Raw genomic sequence first — 14,104 nt, forward strand, 5'->3', positions numbered from 1 at the left:
TTAAAATATGCGGAGATGTAAAAGTTACAAATAAGTTGTATTCAATTTTATTTCGTTTGAGGTTACCCACAAGAGCTTGGTCATAATGCACATCATCAATATTTTTTTTGTGCTTACACTAGAATCAATGCACAATGTTAATCTAATTACCTTGAAAGTAATGTACACCACACATCTAGTTACATCAAATCAGAAATCAAAATCTTCACTAAAATCAATGCATCTAATGCAAGTAATAAAATAGGATGAGAAATCAACATCTACATTGAAATCAATGCATCTAATGCAAACAATCAAATAGGATTAGAAATCAACATCTACACTAAAATCAATGCATCTAATGCAAGAAATAAAATAGGACTAGAAATAAACATCTACACTAAATCATTGCATCTAGTGATAGCAATCAAATAGGATTAGGAATTAACATCTACACTGAAATAAATGCATCTAATGCAAGCTCAATGAAATAAGATTAGAAATTAACATCTTTGATGAAAAATGCATCTAATAAAGTAATGAAATAAAACTAGAAATCAACATCTACACAGAAATCAATGCATCTAGTGCAATAAATCAAATAGGAATAGAAATCAACATCTATACACTAAAATCAATGCATCTAGTGCATGAAATTTTCTTCCCTTTCTCTCCCCCATCCATCTATATCTATATCTATATCTCCCTCCATCTATCCTTATTTATCTCTCTATCTCAGCCCCTAAACACACATGTTCTCTCTCTTCATATCTGTCTATCTCTCCCTCCCTCCTTCCCTCTATCTATCTCTTCTTCCTTCTCTCCCCCTTCCATCTATATCATTATCTCCCTCAGTCTCTCCTTCTTCATATCTCTATATCACCCTGCAAACATACACATTTTTTCTGCATATATATCTATATCTCACTCCCTCTCCTTCTCCCTCTCCCTCTCCCTCTCCTTCTCCCTCTGCCTCTCCCTCTATATTCCACTTCTCTCCCTCTCTCTCTCTTTCTCCCTCCCCCTTCTCTCACTCTATCTCTCCTTCTGTCTCTGTTCCCTCCTATTCTCCTCTATCACTCTCTATCCACCTCCCTTATCACTCCCCCTCTCTCTCTCCATATTTATATCTCTATATGTCTTTATTATTACCTCCAACTCTATCTCTCTCTCTCTCCCTCTCCCTCCCTCCCTCTCAAGTCATTTCTTTCTCTTCCTTCTTCTCTATCCCTTTCTATCCCACCTCCCTCTGTCTTTCCCCCTCATATCTCTATCTCTCTCTCTCCCCTTATCCTCTAACTTTGTCACGATATCCCTCCATCTCTCATTCTCTCCCCCCCTTCCATTTGCCTCTCCTTCTTTGTCTTTTTATCTCACCCCCAAACATACACACTCTCTCTCTATCTCTCCCTTGTCACGCCCTCTCTCTCTCACCACCTTTCTCTCTCTATATGTATTTCTTCTTCCCTCCCTATCTTTTCCTCTAACTCCATCTCTCGAGCTCCCTCTCTTTCTCCTCCATTATTTGAACTTATCTCCCTCTCTCCATATTTGTTTCCCCCCCTCTCTCTCTTACCCTTCTCTCCCTCTCTCTCCTCTCCTCCTCTCTTTCTTCACTTCTCCTCTTCTCTCTCCCTCACTTTATCTCCATCTCTCCCTTGTCATTCCCTCTATATGTCTCAACCTCTATCACTCTAGGTCTTTTCTCTTCTCTCCCATATATATTTGGAGTTAATATACATCCTAATATATTAATATATATTATAATATAACAAATTTTATATTATATTAACGTTAATATTATATTAACCCAAAATTAATAAATTTAATAATATTAAAATTTTAATATAAATATCAGATTTCATAACTTAATTTAATAATAATAATAACAAATTTTGTGATATTAATATTAGATTTAATAAGGTTTCTACATGAAATGATAACAAAAATTATAATAAAATTTGGAATTTTAATGTGGTAAAAGCTTTTGTGGAAGGTAAATTTATGATCCATTCAAATTCAAGGTATATGATAAGGTATATTTTGAGCACAAACATACATGCTTACACATTGTCCCCATATTGGGCTATAGAATGCACATCTCATCACAATAACATAAAATTTTTCTAATGTTGTTCATAACCTAGATCGAGTTGAATTTTCATTTTAGTAAAATGATATCATATAAACTTCGTTAAATTATTAATGGATTAAATTTTAGATCTTCATTGATTCTAAAATCTAAATTTTGGGATTCACAATTTTTTTTATAAAGGCTTGATCGAGCTCCATAGCTATGTTAAGCCATATAGGTCTATCAAGCCATATAGGTAACCGCGTAAATGGTTCAATCAAGGGTTTAGGAAACCCTAGATCGAGCTATTTGAATATAAAATTTAGGTGCTTGATCGAGCATTTTAAGCACTTAATAGGGCTTTTGAAGCCTTAAAAACCACAATTTCAACACCGTTTTTGTAAAAATTTTGCAACGTCATTTTGTACCCTAGTGGACTTAGGGAAAAAATTGTCCTTAGGTGGCAGAGTTGATCATGATGGATTCATGAAGGAATCCTCTATCCAATGGAAAATGATTTTGACATTTTTGAATTCATATGATATTTTTAAGCTAATTTCTTTTAAACATAATGCTTGAATATTTTTTGACAATTTTAAAGAGTCTGAGTAAAAAATCAATAACTTAAAATATACACAACAGAAAAATTTTAAAAAATACCACAAATATTTGTTTATGAGTCCTCTTCAAAAGGGTTCTCTTGGTTTTTCAATTTATTTAAATAGTTGAAAAAAACCTTACATGAACACATGTTTGTGCAAAATGCAACTAAAATATTACTTTACCAACTTCAAAAAAAAAATTAAAAAAATATTTTTTTAATATGAAAATCTTATTTGTCTCCGTGTAGATCACAATCACATATATATATTTTTTAAATTACACATTTTAGACTAAGTTATGTTACGTGAACACACACATACCTCTTAAGATGTGTGAAAAATTGCAAGGACAAGCATTTCATTTAATGGAAAATTGACATATTATACGACACTAAATTTTGTTGCAAAAAATATCATTAGGACAACAACGTAATTCTCCAAAAATTGTCTTTCTAACTTGAATCAAAATTCACAATGCTTATATGAATTTTGAGGGCTTCAATTCAATAAGAGAGTAAGATTTTGAAATTTCATCACCACATTTGGCTGAAAAGTGTAACGCATCCTCAAGCATTCACCTTTGTGGAGTGGGAAAATATGATTAGATTCATGATTAATTAAATTGTAAGAATACAAGTTTTCATTGCACATGACTTTCCAACAAATACAGAAATATGGTCCAATAATCCAATTTCTTTGAGAAAAAATTCAAGAGCAATAAACCTAAAATATGGTGAATATCAAATAATAAACCTCCATAATGTAGGTTCAAAACTACTTCTACAACCAATGGATTCAAAAGCATTGGGTTAGATAGCCAACTTTTCAATAGTAGAATTAGTTTGGGGAACCAACTTATCCTTTAAAGGTTGTGATGTGGATATGGTCTTAATTTATTTTCCTTAAACACAAATAGTCTTGGTTAAAAACCACTCCATTGGTATGAATAAGTAGGCCATAAATAAGAAAATTTGATTCATAGAAAGAAATAAAATTGTTGGCGAAAAATTGTAAAAGATAGAGACCATGGGTTCATACGCAGGGGCCAACAAAGGATCTGTTGTAATATAGCACAATGCCGACATTTCCACCTTACTCAGAAGAAGTAAGGTGTCTCACTTGAGGCATGTCACGACCTTACTAGGGCTAGGACTAGAACCGGACATCAATGAAGGTTGTGCAATGATTACCATTCACATATGTTCTAGGAAATCACATTATTTGATAGGTAACCAACACAAAGTATGAATTGCAACACATCCAAAGAAAGAGATAACATTCACATTCATGCATAAGAATATTTTGAGGGATATGCAAACCAACACATTCAAAACCATAACACAATCCCACAACTCTTTCCATTAAACTTAAGGCATGATTAAATTTTGGCACTACAACCCTTCATGTAGAATAATAAGATTCATGAGACAATTTAGCTCAAGAATAGATAAAAAAAGAACAAAACCATGTACAATAGACTCAGTGACAACATATTGGCATATGAGCTTCTTCTTGCTCCTTGTTGTCTTCTCCTTTAGATTTTATAAAGTTTGCTTGCCTGAACTGTCAGTATTTTCCTCAAATGCCATGCACTTTCGTCCTTTGTGGTTTTTGGGACTCGACTGCAACTGCTCCATCTCTCCTCGACTAAGTTTTTTGACCGGAGTGTGCTTGCATGTTCCCATATTCTCTACTTTCCAACTTCAGTGTCTGACAGATCTTGGCGGATTTTCTCTCTTTCCCTCAATTGTTTCCTCCACAACTACCCTTCATTCAGACTTGGTCAAAATGTGTCAAAACTTTGTCCCCCAAAATGAAGGACCCAAGAAGCCCCGACCACGATTGATTGACTTATCACCTAGTCGATCCTTGGTTGATGTTGTTGTTTCTTCTTGTTTCCGCAAGGCTCCTTCTTGAAATGTTCCTTCATGTGTTGTAGGTACTCCTTCTAACAAGGGACCCAACTGACGAGCCCCACTATCGCAACAAGAATCTTGAGACTCCCAAGGCTACCAACTTTAATTATCAACCTAGGGTTCGTGAAAACTTAGAGGTGACAGTTCTAGATCCATAGTAGGTCAAGCTCTACTCATGTCACCTTCAGTCAATGAATCAGATCAGGGCATACAAAGACCACTCCTTTTACTAGCTTTCAAAAAGAACTTGCATGAAAAGACAAGAGTCTACTCTAATTGCAGGAAGGTAAACATTATCCTATTTGTAGAAATGAAAGTGCCATTCATCAAATGTAAAGAATAACTACAATTACATGAAGGTAAAAGACTGTACTAATTGAAAAAATGAATTATGTTAGTCTACTTGCAGATGCAAATCAAGATTCTATTTGTAGAATGTAGATCATTATTCTACTTACAGAATGTGAAAATTTGCTTGAAAAATGAAACTTTATCTAAAGTGTGTGACTATAATATCTAAGAACATAACTTCAGAAAACATGTCTAATATACTTGCATTAAAGAGTTTCCATTCTTATCACTATGTTCAAGATAATTTATCTTTAGTAACAAAGTCCTTACACATTGCATAAGAGAATAATCTTTGTGAATCAATATGGAAATATGTCTACTAATTCTAATTGTTGTTATGTACTTGCAATGAATGAAGGATAGGTTTAAAGTGGTCCTTGGTCCTCCCCAACCATGGATTCAAAGTCTAGAGGTCATTATTCAATCCCAAGATATAAAAATCAATATCTTAAAGAAAATATGGTCAAGTTTAGATAGTGTTATAGGATGCTACATGACTACGATAGGATGCTACATGATTTTTCTGTTTTTGCTACAAGATTGAATTCGAGTGTATCCTGAGGGTAGGAAAGGTTTTATGACAGTGTGAAAATGTATATGAAGGTGTATGAAGGACATGTGAGGCATTTTTCCAAGCTTAGCACTACTCATAGGCCCATCTTGCACAAAAATACACGCTCATGGTGTCAACTAATGATCTTGGAAAGATGATCTCGAAGGCAGAACTTGAGAGCAGTATGAGGTGTAAAGGAGGAGGATGGTGATGAAAAAATGGATGTAGGATGGGTGTGCCAATACCTGCAAGTCACTAGTAGTACTTGTAGAGTAACAATCGACCCCTTCAAACTCTTGGAAAGAACATAAATCTAGTGATCAAATTGTAGCAAAACAAATCAAGATGGAAAGGATGAGTTGATTTTTATTTCATCAAGAGATACTCTATCCTACAACATGCATATAATCCATATGCAAAGACATGATATTAACTTCTAGGATGCAAAAATAGAGTATGCAAGAGAACTATAAACCAAAGCCTAGCAACTTTCAAAGGAAAACAAACACATATTTTTGGCTTGTTGTTGTAGACTCCTCAACCACACTTCCCACAAGAGAGGTGGTAATCAGGCCTGCAACCACAATTTTTACAATCTAACTTATACCTAAACAAGGAAATAAATACCACTACTCAAACAATGATAAAATAAAATACATAAGAGAGACTAGAGCCTCTGGGTTGGGCCCTAACCCAAGGGTCTCAGCCCTCCAAAGTTAACTTAGATGTAGACCAACAATGAACCTTTCATTAACAAGAAATGGAGTTCAAATACATCATATCAAAATGGAAATAACAATCTCAAGCACTTGGATCTCAATAGCTCTTCCTAGCTCCAAAAGTTCAAATCCTAGTAATCTCTTGGGCTCATTTGTTTATACAAAAGATGACTGAGGGGAACATCCCTTGGAAGTGGGACTACTTCCCTCCAAAACCTTGAAAATAGTGGATCTAGCTCCCTTACATCCTCGGATGGAATTTAGATCATCGGCTACCAATGGACCTCGAGTGTTGATGAGTGATTCTAGGAATCAAGTTGAGTTGGAGGAGAGTAAATGTAGTGGACAAGCCTCCTACATATCCTCTAGATGCCTCTAACATGGCTCTGCATAATAAATGTACTAAAAAATGATCCTTTTCTTGCACATTAACCACATTAGGCCACAAAGTATGAAAAGCACCCTTTAGTCTTCCTAATAAGCACATTATAGCAAAAACATGTAAATTAATGCGAGGAAAGAAGATTTCTATAGGTTGAAGAAAATGGGCCTTAAAATATACCTATTGATGGAACCCATCACCAACTCTGTGACAGATTGGATGGATTCAGTCTTGAATTGGGTATATTCAACAAGGGTCAACTGCTAGGAATTGAATAGAGTGGCAGCCTGCTCAAGAAATGGCATGGTAAGTTTAGTTGTTGGTTGGGTAGATTGGGTATTCATGGGGGCATTCCATTGACTATCGTCTTCTATGTTGAGCTTCCCCAACATCTAAAAATGGATCTGTGTTGGTGGTTTGAGGTCACGGAGCAGGGCCTTGGTGGTTCAAGTGCCATCCTCAATCTGTTGGATCTTCTTATCGAGAAAAACAATCTATGCAAAAAAAACCTTTTCCTAGACAAGGTTAGGTGTAGTCAAGGATTGGTTGAACATTTGGTTAGCCTGTTGACACAAAGCATAGACTGGGTGATTTTTCCTGGCAAGGAATCCAGACCAGTCATAAACCTAAGTGAAGATTTCTCATGCCTATCCAATAGCCTTATGAAGGGAGGCCTTTAGAGAAGCCACATCAATAATATTCTACTCAATTTCAGTGTCATATTAGGTAGTTGGGTTAGGGAGCACTCTTTGGTTGGCCATGATAATATTCTGAAGCTACCGGATCAACAAAAAAAGGTCGATGCATGCAGTATTGATGTGGTCACAACAATTGGAAAGTGCATAGACTAAGAAATCTTCTAGTGCATTTTGTACTACCTTAGTGATAGTATGTCAAAGTGTCAAGAACTTAGAATTGATATAATCATCTTACTATTTCAACGCTTTCTTTTCTTACAGGAGTTGATCGGGCTCGACCACCATGGAGAGAATTTGTTTCTACTACTGATGATATTCAGTTGTTAGTGTATTATGGAGTGCTTCTGCTTAGCGAGTGAGCAGTTAAATGAAGGTAAAGAACTGAGAGGATGATCAATTCTGAAGGTCATCAAGTGTCATGGTAGCAAGGAGAGGGAATTGGGCTTGTATTGGTTGTCCACTGGCAACTAATCTCTTGGACTGTGTGTTTATGTGAAAACTAGTGTCTTTTTGAATGACTAGCCCTCTAGGTTTGGCAGCTACCCTAGAAACAACAGTTTAAATAAATCCAACGATTTCTTCTATGTGTAATGGATAAGAGAAATATAATGGGACCAACCTGGAACTTCCGCTTAATCCCTCGCTTGATCTTTCTCACCCTTGATAGAGCTTGCAACTCCTCCCCGTACTTATCCTGCTTGGAGAGTACCTGTAGAAACACAGTAGCAAAGAACCGTCAAAGCATCTTGATCTATTACAACATGCACATTACAGAATTAGACATATAATGAACATATAATAGCATTCACAAATGATAACATTCACAATTGCACAATCATATGGAAGAAAACTTGAAGAACTTTATTAAATAGAAGGGAGAATTACAACCCAGTTGTTTGATCCAACATCATCCTCCCAGCATCAAGCCCTCTTCACCTCATGAAATAGAAATATCACACCAAAAATACAATGCTCTTTCCTCAATTACAAACTATTAGCACTTCCTTGCAATTCACAACATTCCAGCCCCTGGATCTATTAAATGGGGGATCCATTTATAGATGTGTGCAAGGGTGTGAGTCATATCTGGGTTTTGATTAGTGTCATTCCACTTGTTACATTTGGTTCCACAAGAGAATAGATAACTGAATTTTAGATCTCTTACTCATCCTTGGGTGAATTCAGAGAGGCAAGTGTCATAGGAGAGGTTTCTAGAAGATTCCATGAGAAACCACCTAGAAAACTGTCTCAGACATTTGTCCATCCTTGCCCATCACACCCTATAGAAGGCCCAAATAGTATGCACCACACCTAAGCAGCGTATCACTCAGTATGCATTGCACCTGGCCAGTGTAGCAGTCAGTATGGTTCAATTTAGGCCATTTCTGGGTGGTTTTTTAGCTGGAACTTTTGGGGAATGATGTAATTAGATGACCATGTTATTTTAGGGTATGAAACAAATCTTTTAGGGGTTTATGAGCCCTAGTTTATTGACATATAAGATTGGGGTTGAAGTGCCCAAATATGTCTATAATAGTTGCCCCCTAAAGCATGAAGTCATAAATCTTGATGTCGGGTGAAATGCTTTATCATGAGGATCTGAGGTTTCGAAACTAGAAGGTGACCTGTATAAGATACAATAAAATACATCATCATAATATAATTTTTTCATGATCTAGCTGAGGCAGGCATTCCCCTGCTCAGCTTTATAAATTCATTTCATGTACATAGACCAGATAGTTGTCTGCAAATACAAACTGGTGATTCTTCAAGTGTAGAGTCATCATCTTTGGTCCGGATGACCATCTGTGCAGCATTCTTGTACATTTGATGTTTTTATCTGCCTGAATATATCACAGCCCAGATGGATGAAACTAGATCCGTGGTCTTCAAAATCATTCAATGTTCGCCCGATGTACAAGTCAATCCATGTGAAGAGATGTTTTGAAGTTGAACATGGAAAGACATCGCTTGATTACCAGTCAATATTGTGAGTTGTTAACAGACGCAATAGGAATCACTGATAATGATGATGACCCTCAAGGTACCATAGTACAATTCATGTGGTGTGAATATATGATCCGATTTCGAACACCACGCAAAATATTTCGGTCGAAGGCCATTGATGTCAACCTGTTGCCGAAAGTGAGAAACTTGCCATTGAGGCATGCAAGCTTCAAAGTACTGAAAAGGTTGTTTCTAAGTCAACTTCTTGGATAATGAGCTGATGTCGACAAGAAGTGACTCACTCGTAGGAGGGCCTTAACGTATCCCACATCTACGACACGAAACGAAGCAAATGATTTTCTGGAGGTGAAAACAATCGACGACACAAGGTTCAGGAATGGAGGTTGAAGGTGTTGCAGTGGATGAGGCATTAACTGGATGGTGAATTCTCGACTGAATGAATTCTCTTAACATATCGGCGACACAAAGATGGATTGGTAGCATTAACCCCAAAAGATGGATGGTGTGGAAGACCAATGGTGAGATGACCGGTGAACGAAATAACCCAACCCAACTCAATAATGGTGATGGAGTGTTCAAGAGTGACCTGCTACCATAAAGTTTTCATTTTTTCTTCCCTTTTTCCCCAGTCATTGCTGACCATTACCTCTTTATTTTTGTCAAGCTTGAGGAGGATAACATATACTTGTTCTATAAGTTTCCCTTCGAGCAAACCTGTCACTATGTTTTAATGAGTCTAGTGACAGTAAAACTCGTTCGTGTCTGGGTGGACAAGTTTGTCACTATTGTTTTAACAAGTTTAACGAAAAGGATAACTTGGTATTTTTCATGTTTAAAGAGTTTGAAAAAGGATGAAAAGGAAACTTTGTCTCGTCCAGGAATGGGTGAGTTTGTTGCTATTGTTTTAACTAGTTTAACAACAAGGATAACTCGGTCCTTTTCATGTTTAGAGAGTTTGAAAAGGGACGAAAAGGAAACTCTAGAGGTTATTTTTCGTAGAATAATCCCTTAGGTCCGAAAAACATTAAAATAATACAAAAGGGATGACTTTTCAATCACTCTAACGAGCCGAAAAAGACAAGCGCTCGAACTTTTTCATGAGATAATCCTTCAGGTCTGAAAAATATTAAAATATACAGGAGGGATGGCACTTCCAATCACTTTAACAAGCTGGAAAGGCCAATTGCTCAAAAATCTTTTCATATTTAACGAGTCTGAAAAGGGTTTAAAGGAGACTCGATTTTGAGGAACGAGTGGTGTGTAGGGTAGCAACTGGTTCTGGGTAAGCTTGGAACTTCTCAAAACATGGTCGTTTCTGGGAAGAGGTTGGCTAACAAGACCACTCGTCACAGTTGTTCCTCAAAATGGTAAACAACCAAGTGGAAGCGTATGATCGGCCAAAAGAATGGAGGTGATGGGAGGAACACAACCAAGGCTTAAAAGGCTGATAGTATGGCAATCAAAAAGGTTATTTACTAAAGGTGGATTCATTTTTTAACAAGCTTGAACCGTGGGGGAACTATGCTCGGCTTCAGTTTCATTTTTTTACAAGCTTACATATGCTTGAACTAGTTTCTATTTCTATGCAAACTAAAAAGCTAGAAATGACAAAGCTAAAAAGCTAGAAAAGTCAAAACTGAAAAGCTAGAAAATGAAAATTGAAAAAGGAAATGAAATGTTTGCATGCCCCCAGCATGATGAAAAGGAGAGTCTCCAGTAGCCATATGGAAACTTTTGTGGTTAGGTAGGACGGTTTCATTTGTAGAATAGACAAAACACTTCCTTCGCTTTGTCCGCAGAATAGACAAAGGTGAATGGTGTGTCAGACCAGTCACATAACCTATAGGTAAACTTATTTTTCAGCTAGGTTCGTTCGCAGAATAAACAAGGGTGCATGCCCCCTAAGCTTCGTTACATTCACCAGACTACTCATGGAAATTAGGTGGATGGAATGAAGGTTGAAGAGACACCGTTGACATAAAAGGACCATTTAGGGATGATGATTGACTTGGAACTATGATTGAACCGGGAAATGAAAGCTGGTCAATGGTGACAATTTTACCTTCATGTGGGAAAAACATCACTCGGAAGAGTGTTGAAACAATAGCTTCCATGTTATAAATATAGTCACGTCCAAGGAGTAGATTGTAATCTAATGGTCCTGGGATTACCATCACGTTTATATGAACGATTTTCCTTCCCAAGTGATCGGTAACTTAGGAAGGATCGCTAACAGTCGACTGGTTCCTTTTTTAAAGCCTGACAAATTCTATGTAATAGGCATAAGCAATGGCGAACCAAGCGCTTTCCAAGCAGTTTAGGAAAGGATACTCACTGATACCCCTTCATCTATAATAGTGCCAGACACGATCATTTTGTAAACTTGTACTATGATCCGGAAAGGTACATAAGAAGGAAGGTGATATCTTTCTAGTTGATTCCAATCAAAGGAAGTGACTAGACTACTTGGAGAGGGTACTGAATAAACGGGAGAAATAACCCTTTGAGTTTCAAGAACAGGAGGATTTTCCTCCTGTTGCAAAGGAAAGGAATGGGTGGAATTTTCCCAAGTTCATCGGACTTTGATGTAACAAAAAGAATTTGAATGGTACCGTTCTCACTCTCTTCAGGAAGGGTATGATCTTCTGAAGGTAAAACTAGGTCAACTGTCACCTCGACCTGTTGACTTTCGTTAGGTATAGACTCAGAAGATTCACTTTCAGTGATAGCTGTTTTGATCGACGGTTGATTTAAGTCAGTCGGTTTTTCAACTAGTAAAGGACTTGGGGAGAGTTTCTCGTAACCGGATGGAATTTTCTACGGTGAAGTAGGACGGTTATCCAAAGCTCATTTGGCTTCATCCAAAAAAGGACAACGGTGAAGGGAATGATTTCCTTCACATAACCTACATGGAACTTTGACCTTTCCTTTCTGTCCATGAATTTCATTATCACTAGTTGATGGTGTGCTGTCAACATGATCACCAGAGGTTGATGACACCGGATGGTGCGACCGGGGAGACCATTCTCTCAAGATCCAAGGAAAGCAGGGACAATCTCGATGAAAATGGTCTCCTCTACAAATTATGCAAGGAAATTTGGGTTTAGGAGCTTTAATGTGTAGATTTTCACCAACTGATGCATCTAAAGAAATGGTTGCTTGGTTGCCCCCTTGCTGAATTGGCTTCTTCTTCTTCTCCTTACCTTTATTCTTCTTCTTAGCCACCTAGTTACTAGTATAACTATTTCCACCAAGTGAAGAGGAAGAAGTGGAGGGAGAAACAAACGAAGAAGAAGGTGAAGGGTCAACTTCAGTATCAGCTAGAGGTTGATTCGATTGCGGAGTGATCGCAACATTTTGAACCACAGTGGTTGAGAATAGCCATACCAGTGGGCCAATGGTAAGTCCTGGAAGAGACAATGTGGCCATATGAGGAACACCAATATTTCCCCAAGAAGTAAAAGGACTAGGATTCCCCTCGAGAGGGATTCCTTGATTGGTGGACTCCATATATCTCAACCTAAGATCAACTAAGGAACAAGGATGTTATTCCGAATTCAATTAATTTTAATGACACTTTGACACAATTTTTCTTTTTTAGTTTTTAAGAGTCGAGAAAAAGCTAAAATGACTCTAGTCCCCTTCAATTTTTAATGAGCTTGAAGTGAAAAGTGCTCAGATGGACCTTTTCTTTTAAAGAGTCGAAAAGGAATTAAAGTGACTACTCTGGAAAATCTAAATAGAGGGATTACCAAACCAATCGCAAACTGCAATATACACCTTGGTGTTAAATTAAATAGAAATTACCAAGGACTTATGTATGGTAGTCAATCTTCCCAACTATTGTGTTCAGTGCATTGCGATCAATAGGGCGACAAACTCGACTTCCTACGGATAAAGGATGTAATCCTATTGTGGTCTTCCAATATATACTTAATGGTACAGGGAGCACAAGTCCATGCTAGCACTTTTCGTATCAAGGAGGAGGAATCACCCAACCTTCAATGAAAATGATAGTTACTAGTTTTTACGATGCCAGAACATGTCTCTAGCCTAGACCTCTAGATGTGTTGCGTTAAGTTCCAAAGCGTTGTTAGATTCATTGAAATTTATTTTAGAGTTGATATTGTTTAAATTTTTCCTTTCTATGGTTCACCATGTGATGTTGATTTGAAATTCCTAAACTGCAATCTACAATGATAAACAATCTTTGTTTATTTTGATCAATGAAAATCCTAGCTACTAGGGAAAGAAGATTACAATTCTTTCAAACAAAGAGAAAAGAGAACACACTAGTGCATTTTCCTAAATCATTTTTCGCACACAAACTAAATGCAAATGCAAATGCATGTATTTGTTTTTCGTTCCCCTTAATGTGAAAAATGCCAAAAAGGAAAACTAAGTGTAGTAAAGATCTGAAATATTTTACTCAAAGTGACATTTTCGACAATTTCTTTTTCAAAATAGAAAGGAAGACTAAACAACACTTTTCAATTTTGAATAAAAAATTCTTTCGACACTTCGAATATCAACAAATCAAATCAAATACATGACAAAAAGTTCAATTGACTATTCAGGGAAGGAAGAATCCACGACACTTCTCTTTTCGACACAAAACGACAGTTACGACACTTTTTGCATCAAAGCGACAAATCGATTTAAACAACTTTTCGACAAAGGATTGTAAATGATGAAAAAATACAAAAAAAATTCTATAATACTAATCAATGGAGGCTGATCTATGTGATGCAAACAGGTTTCAGTAAGGAGGTACTGTTCATAAGTAACAAAACAACCAAACAAAACTGAAAACAAGGTCAAAACCCTCAATTTCTAGAATGGAAAAAGAGTTCATTCAGTCA

The sequence above is a fragment of the Pinus tabuliformis genome, chromosome 7 (assembly GCF_031772625.1).
Source record: "Pinus tabuliformis cultivar Carrire ecotype Pingquan chromosome 7, CPIR1, whole genome shotgun sequence".
In the NCBI taxonomy this organism is placed as follows: domain Eukaryota; kingdom Viridiplantae; phylum Streptophyta; class Pinopsida; order Pinales; family Pinaceae; genus Pinus; species Pinus tabuliformis.